At 41.0% G+C, this 8,585-nt stretch overlaps 2 pseudogenes; both read right to left on the reverse strand.

The window, feature by feature from the left end:
* Window positions 1-5,675, reverse strand: part of LOC145688672 (large subunit ribosomal RNA) — a 7,388-nt pseudogene extending 1,713 nt beyond the window's left edge.
* A 274-nt stretch (window positions 5,676-5,949) lies between these two features.
* LOC145688625 (small subunit ribosomal RNA) lies at window positions 5,950-6,629 on the reverse strand (annotated as a pseudogene).
* Window positions 6,630-8,585: the final 1,956 nt, after the last annotated feature.

Here is an 8,585-nt window from a genome sequence, read left to right on the forward strand (position 1 = left end):
ATTGGGAAATAAAGGAGACAATTACCAAGTACAAGGCAAGGATGATAATCATATTATTTATAATCCTTAATATCGACATTGCAATAGATTTTTTTATTTTTTACGTTATTAACACCTAATTTGTCCAATTCTTTACAACATTGAGCACTCAAACCCCCTCTAGCTCCTAATACAATATGGTTAACCGTGACATGACTAACATTATATTTATTTTTGATTATGTCTTTTATTTTATTATATTTTACATTCTTTTCTTTTGTTGCCACTTCTTCAAAATTACCCTGTTCAAACCTGATTGTAACGTCAATGATATGAGCTTTGTTTTCTTTCAACAAAATGAGGTCCGGTTTAAGTTTGTCTCCGTTCTCTAACCTAATTTCAGGTTCCCTTATATAACTAAAACCATTATTTACAGAAGAATCCTGAATTAAATCTAGCACCGCGTTATGACGATGAATAATTTTATTTTTGTTTTCGGTGCATTCACAAAGAACAATGTTTCATTTTTCGTATTGCACCTTCTACATAAAATATCATCAGTTTTATAAGTTTGTGCTAATGAAACCGTAGTTCCAAAGGTGTTTGATCTAACTTTGAAAAAAAGTCAATAAATCTTGAGTCAGATATCAGTCTTTCATCATATAACGCAATATTCGCATCACGATTATTCTGTAAATAGTGGATTCCTTTACCCTGAAATGGTTGACTCTTCCATTTTTCAAATTCTTGTTTTTTCATGTTTATTTTACATGTAGTTATTTTCTTTGTTGAAAAAGGCCATCTAATGCTCAATGCTTGGGCTCTTCTTTTCATAAGTTCTTCAATCCTGTTTAATTGGTAAAGCTTCCGTATTATTGGATCTTTATTGTCCCTCCACTTACAACCATCCTTGAGAATAACCAATGATATAACATTTACTAGACGTGGAAAGCCAAGGCCACCATCTCGTTTCCTGCTGTAAATAATTGCATCAGTTATATTCTGATTTAGATGCAGTACTTTTTTTATTAGGCTTCTCAAGAATTGATCAAGATCCAACAAGAAATTAATAGACACGATGCCATTGATGAGACTGTAAAAAAATTTGTTTAAAACATATGTGAAAATTAAATTTAGCTTTTGTCTAGGTTTCAGACATAACTTCAATACCCTATTCAAAATGTTTTTGATATCGTTAAGCTGAAACTTGTTGCTCAAACCATCACACACGGTGTAATTGCACCCTAAATAAACAAACCTCTCATTAACACCAAGACTATGAATTTCATAATTTTGTGTTTGTAGTCTTATAGGTTGACATACCCAAGATTTCCTGATCGAGGTGATTCCGAAAGCATAGCATTTTTCCTTTGATAAATTCATATCCAGGTCGTTGAGAAACTGTACAAGGACATCAAGTTTTTCTTGCAATCCCTTCTCAGTGTTGTCCAAAAATATAATATCATCAGCATATGCCAAAGTAGATATTTCTTCGTCGTCTACTGTAATACCATTTCCAAGTTTTTCAATAGTTTCTATTAGGTCATCTAGCACCAAATTAAAAAGTAAAGGACTAAGGGGGTCACCCTGCTTAATACCTCTCTTAATGGATAAGCTAATATCTTCATGACCTTTAATTACAGTACATATATCACAGTACATATCACTAACCAAGTTTATCAATTGTTTAGGACAATCCCTAGCTTCTAACACATCTAAGATAGCCATATGTGGTATAGTATCGAAAGCCTTGGAGATGTATATTCCTAATACAGTCATTCCCTTGTTCCTTTTGCCATTATACATAAGCTGATTAAATAGAAAGCAATTATTTGATGTATTCTCTCCACGAGAGAAACCTTTCTGACGGTTGTTATACGTAATTGCTTTCCTCAGTCTCTCGTCAATAATGGCGCTAAGCAACCTATGTAAAATAGGACTAATTGTTATCGGTCTCCAATTTTTTGCATTTTTGAGATCGTCTTTCTTTGGGATCATGACAGTTTTGTTGTTTTTCCAACTACTTGGTATTTTTCCATACCCTAAAATCAAATTAAAGAACACCTCCAAGACTTCGACAACTTCGGGATTTCTAATATCCTTTTCTTAAACCATCAAGACCTGGTTAGGAATTATTTTTCATTTTCTTGATTTTTAAGTTAATTTCCTCCTTCGTTATAGGTGTTATCAATTCTTTCTTGAGATGGTCATCCATTTTCTTCTTTTCAAATTTAATTTTACAGCCACCTGCAACACCCCATAGCTTCTCATATAGTTGTTTAAAATCTTCATCTTTAGGTTTTTCGTTATCTTGCCCAATCAAATCGTCTAAATTATTGTCCATAACTTTATTTGCTAAACTCCCAGGATTAGCCTTATAGAGTCTGTGTGTTACGGCGTAACGATGTATTTTTTTGCCTTTTGTTCTCTTTTTATTTGCTGACTTTTCTTTGATTTTCCATCCTTTAGATCTTCTTCCTTAGTCTTCAAAATAATAGTCAATTTTCCGTTGATATAATCCAAGTCTTCTGTTGTTATTTTTTTATTTCCATACAACATTCCTCTGATTGTTTGGTAAATTCCCCATAGAGTGTTATCATCATGGTTATTTCCTCCATCATTTTCATCATGTTCTTCTTCATCGGAAATCACCTCGTCCTGCAAGAGCTTTTCTATGTCGTTATAAACAGTATTATTTATTTCATTTTCAGTCTCAGTCACAATCGGTTCAGGTGTCAAAAACAGTTGATCAACCATTTCTTGTGTGGACGAAAATCCGCCCATCTCAACTAGTTGATTATTATTCTCTCCACCCAACAACTTTAGGAACCTATCCTGAATGTTCGCTACTTGACTGTCCGACTAACCACTTATTTTATTTTCCTTCGGCTTATTCACTCTTGTATTTTCACTCTTTTCCTTTACTTCTGTTAACCATCTCCATTTTCTCTTCTTTTCCTTAAGAGAGTCATAGTTACTCACGCCGTTTACCCGCGCTTCCTTGAATTTCTTCACGTTGACATTCAGAGCACTGGGCAGAAATCACATTGCATCAACACCCGTTAGGGCCATCGCAATGCTTTGTTTTAATTAGACAGTCGGATTCCCCCGGTCCGTGCCAGTTCTGAGTTGATCGTTGAATGGCAGCCGACAAGACACCGAGGCGTAGCCCGGCGCTCCCAGCAAGGAAGATCCGTGGGAGGCCAAGGCACGGGACCGAACTCGGTTAAGGAACAAGGTGTAACCCTTGACCGTCACCTCGCTCAGGCCCGGCACGTCAGCGAACAACCCACTTCCCGACCAAGCCCGACTAGCCCCGATCCTCAGAGCCAATCCTTATCCCGAAGTTACGGAACGGATTTGCCGACCTCCCTTACCTACATTAATTTATCGACTAGAAACTCTTCACCTTGGAGACCTGCTGCGGATATGGGTACGATCGGGCACGACACATCCACGTGTCCCTCTCTCGGATTTTCAAGGTCCATCGGGACTCTCTGGACACCGCTGCAACTGCGGTGCTCTTCGCGTTCTATTCCCTATCTCCATGCGAAATGCTTCCAGGGAACGTGAACGCTGAAACAGAAAAGAAAACTCTTCCAGAGCTCCCGACGGAGTCTCCGAGTCCTGTTAGGTTACCCTGACGAACCTGTGAGGGTCCGTAGAATACGGTTCCGCTGTCGGTTCTGGAATAGGAACCAGATTCCCTTTCGCCCAAAGGATGGGTATTGCATTGGGAAATCCGTGAAGGCTAAGCCAGATAGCACTTGAGCCGTACTAGTGCTGTATTTCTGGACGAGGGTCCCAATTAACCCCTTCACACAACAGTTCATGCCCGCAATCCCTTTGGAGTTATCCTAGGGCTTAGGATCGACTGACTCGTGTGCAACGGCTGTTCACATGAAACCCTTCTCCACATCAGTCCTCCAGGGCCTCGCTGGAGTATTTGCTACTACCACCAAGATCTACACCGACGGCGGCTCCAGGCAGGCTCACGCCCAGACCCTTCTGAGCACACCGCCGCGACCCTCCTACTCGTTACTGCTTCATTCGGTGCGATATGCAGCCTCCACTGCAGTAACGGCCGAGTATAGGCACGAAGCTTGAGCGCCATCCATTTTCAGGGCTAGTTGCTTCGGTAGGTGAGTTGTTACACACTCCTTAGCGGATTCCGACTTCCATGGCCACCGTCCTGCTGTCTTAAGCAACCAACACTTTTCATGGTTTCAAAATAAGCTCCGATTTAAGCGCCTTAACTCAGCGTTTGGTTCATCCCACAGCACCAGTTCTGCTTACCAAAAGTGGCCCACTAGGTACTCCGATCCTGAACCTCTGCTTCACTCTCAAGCAAGCAGAGTGTCTCACCCATTTAAAGTTTGAGAATAGGTTGAGGTCGTTTCGGCCCCAAGGCCTCTAATCATTCGCTTTACCGGATGAGACTCGTTAGACATTCGTTCAAATGAGCACCAGCTATCCTGAGGGAAACTTCGGAGGGAACCAGCTACTAGATGGTTCGATTAGTCTTTCGCCCCTATACCTAGCTCCGACGATCGATTTGCATGTCAGAATCGCTACGGACCTCCACCAGGATTTCCCCTGACTTCGTCCTGGCCGGGCATAGTTCACCATCTTTCGGGTCCCAACATGTACGCTCTAGGTGCGCCTCATCTCGCAATGAGAACGAGACGCCCCGGGAATGCGGGAGGGCCCGTGTTAGGCAACAGAGAGGCCGTTTCAACCCTTCCAAAGGAAAGGTCTCCATCTTCCCACAGTCTCTAAAAAGAGACCTTTACTTTCATTACGCCTTTGGGTTTAGTAATTCCTAATGACTCGCGCACATGTTAGACTCCTTGGTCCGTGTTTCAAGATGGGCCGGATGATCCATTAAACAGTACACGCCACAAACAGGAGATACGCCCGGTTCGTAGAGTCTGCACCAACAGCATCGGACTACTAAAGTCTGGGACTAAGCCCGACGGCTAGCAAATCCAACACTTGTACAGACATGAAGGCGTCAAACGCGGGCAACTCCGTATTGTCATACCGTCGAACGCCAGCCGGGACACCAGGGGTTTGTAAGGGCAACGGGGACCCAGACAAGCTCCTGCCCGGGCCGTAGACCGGTATTCCAACGAGTTGTGACGCCTCGAAAGACAGAAATGCGAGGGCCTATGTAGAGTCAGCTGCCTCTTCCAGGAGTCCCAACCCCCGAAGGAGTAAAATATCAACCTGAAAGTGCGGTCTACACAGATCTCTCTGAATCTCTAATCCGGGGTTTCAGGTACCATCCGTTTACCCCCGAACGGTTTCACGTACTCTTGAACTCTCTCTTCAAAGTTCTTTTCACCTTTCCCTCACGGCACTTGTTCGCTATCGGTCTTGTGGTCATATTTAGCCTTAGATGAAGTTTACCACCCACTTAGGGCTGCACTTTCCCACAAAGCAGTCACAGCCTACTCGAGTCCTTGGAGGACAAGCTTCCGTTCTACCCCAGCACCCGACATCCGACACAAGCATTTTAAACGCTCCTGCTCCGATGGAATAAGTCTTACTCTCTGAGAGTCTTTTCAAGACTTCTTTTCAAACGGAACAAGCTTACTTGAGCCCTTGGACGTCGGAACTGGTTTATCATGTCATCTGACTGAGCATTTAAGACTCCTGCTCCGATGGAACAAGTCTTACTCTCTTTGAGTCTTTTCAAGACTTCTTTTCCACCGAAATAAGTCTACTCCAATCCTTTGATGACACACGGCCTGTGTCAACAGGTAGCCTACGCTACCCTCGCCGATGACAGTGGCTCCCGTTCTTGCTGCTCGCTTCCCAACTATAAGGAAGACACGGCTCACCTTTCTCTCCTTCGCCTGTCAAGATCACTGGCTCCCGTTCAACGGTGTCAATCTAACTGATACGTTACACTAATAAGAAACTTTTGACATCAACCACCGCAGTGGTGATGAATTGATAATGATCCTTCCGCAGGTTCACATACGGAAACCTTTTTACGACTTTTACTTCCTCTAAATGATCAAGTTTGGCCATCTTTCCGACACGTCGGTACCACCGCAAGACGGAGGTGCCGGGTATCTGTCCGATGGCTTCACGAAATCTTTCAATCGGTAGTAGCGACGGACGGTGTGTGCAAAGGGCAGTGACGTAGTCAACGCAAGCTTATGACTTGCGCTAACTGGGAATTCCTCGTTTATGGGACATAATTGCAAGCCCCAATCCCTAGCACGAAGCAGGTTCAGCGGGTTACCCGGACCTTTCGGTCAGGGAAGACACGTTGATTCCTTCAGTGTGACGCGCGTGCGGCCCAGAACATCTAACGGCATCACAGACCTGTTATTGCTCAATCTCGTGCTGCTAGAGGCAGCCTGTCCCTCTAAGAAGACATGAACGTTGGAAGGAAAGATTCCAACGCCTAGTTAGCAGGCTAGAGTCTCGTTCGTTATCGGAATGAACCAGACAAATCGCTCCACCAACTAAGAACGGCCATGCACCACCACCCACTGAATCAAGAAAGAGCTCTCAATCTGTCAATCCTTCTAGTGTCCGGGCCTGGTGAGGTTTCCCGTGTTGAGACAAATTAAGCCGCATTCCCCACTCCTGGTGGTGCCCTTCCGTCAATTCCTTTAATTCGTCAATTCGTCGGAGACGGTCGACTCTTTGGATCGCTCTGATAGTTCTACTGGTTGTACAATAAGACGACTTATTTGGCTATTTTTCTTCGGTTTTTGAGTGTGGTTTTGATTGGACAGTGGTTATTATGTTAAATATTAATTATACGACCTGGCTTTGGACTGGATTATGAAGAATTAATGATAATTAAGTGAATTAAGTGATATCAGTGAGCTGGTGACTGCTTGTTGGGATAATTCAAGGAACGTTACAATTTCTATTTATTGTGATACAGCGAGAATAAGAGAATAAGTTAATTAGTGCTATGTGAACAAGTGTTTATTATCCATCATTTAATAATTAAACTAATACTTTCTATTAGCTTAACAAACTTAAGTGTGAGAACCAGTGTGAGTGCACGTGCTTAAGCTATTGCCAATGAATTGGCGGGAGAATCTCCGGAATAGTTAAAGAACTACATGTTGTGAACAGTATTTAATGAAGTATACCTCATTATTAAATAGGATATAACTTTAATTTAATTTTTACTTCCTATTAAATAATCAACCGACAGACTTTACGTTTCTTTACTGGTAATAATCGTCACGAATACTCCCTGAGTGACTAACGTTGTGCTTCTTTGATTTTCTAATTCAATAGTAAAGACAGCTGAAAAGAAAAGTGAAAAAATTACAGTGACAATTTTATATTCCATTTAATATAAGTGAAATAATTAAAACTAAAATATACATCTCAAATTAAGTTAAATAATAAGATCACGTGAAATATAAAATTGGCGGGAAAATTTCATCGGAATATAAGATGTTAACACTGGAAAATACCGAAACAACGATATTTATTTTGTCTAAATTAATAATAATGTTCCTGTTTTTAGTACTCAAAATCATATTTTTTATTCTAATTGTGAGTGGCACTAGCAGTACCGTCGATTACAACGAAGAAAAAGTGGACGTTTATATTTTCCCCCTCGATAAATTCGAGTGTTACAAACATGTAGAGCAAATCTTTTTAAACAAACGAAACTTTTATACTCATCTAGAGACTGCTCACACAGGCAAATTTATATTTAAATGCAAAATCTGTGACAGTGTATTTAAGAAATCTCATGCTGCTGACTGTCACGTTCCCAAATGTAGTGGCCCCAAGACTAAAGGAGCGTTTAAGTGTCAGTGGTGTGATTTAAAAAAAAAAATCAAGGTGCACTGGGCACTCACCAATCAAAGAAACACCCCAAACAATGGCAGATGTTAAAACTGGATAGAGAGAAGAAGCAGGAATCAAAAAAATGGAAAGACGAAGAAATCGAAAAGTTCATTGAAATTGCACTCGACAATAAAGGACAACCCAACATCAACGAGCGCATCTTAGCTCACTTTCCCGATAAGTCATTGGAAGACGTGAGAAACAAGAAACATCGCTTGGTGCAGCAGGGAAGGCTCCCTAGATCAGTTCTACAAAATAGGAGTATTTCAAACACCTCACAAGATGAAGAAGAAACTTCCGCCCTTGAATAAGAAGATAACCATCTTAATGAACAGACAATTGTTTATAAGTGGGAAGATGAAGTTTTTACAACTCAAGACAGCACACAGGATGAAGCTTCTCGGGATGTTACACAGAGTGAGATGTTCCTTTCCGCACAGGATATCGAAGAAATTAAACTGGAGAAGGATAATATTGAGTTTAGCCACAGTGAAAAATATTGTGAAAGTTCAAAAAAATGTTAAAGACGTAAGTTTTTATTCTAATTATGTTAGCGTTAGAGAACTTATTATTAAAGAACTAAAAGATGTAACTAACGGTGAATTGGAATTTGAGGATATATCTACCTATGAGTTACTAAATGATCTAATATCTAGAATCTTGTCTAATACTCAGGAATGTATTGTCAAATGTAAAGAAGAATGTAAAGAAAATTTGTTATTAGATTTTGAAAATAAGATGCTAGAATTAGAACACTTAATAGT

Source organism: Thermobia domestica, chromosome 6 (assembly GCF_964235325.1).
Source record: "Thermobia domestica chromosome 6, izTheDome1.hap1.1, whole genome shotgun sequence".
Taxonomy (NCBI): domain Eukaryota; kingdom Metazoa; phylum Arthropoda; class Insecta; order Zygentoma; family Lepismatidae; genus Thermobia; species Thermobia domestica.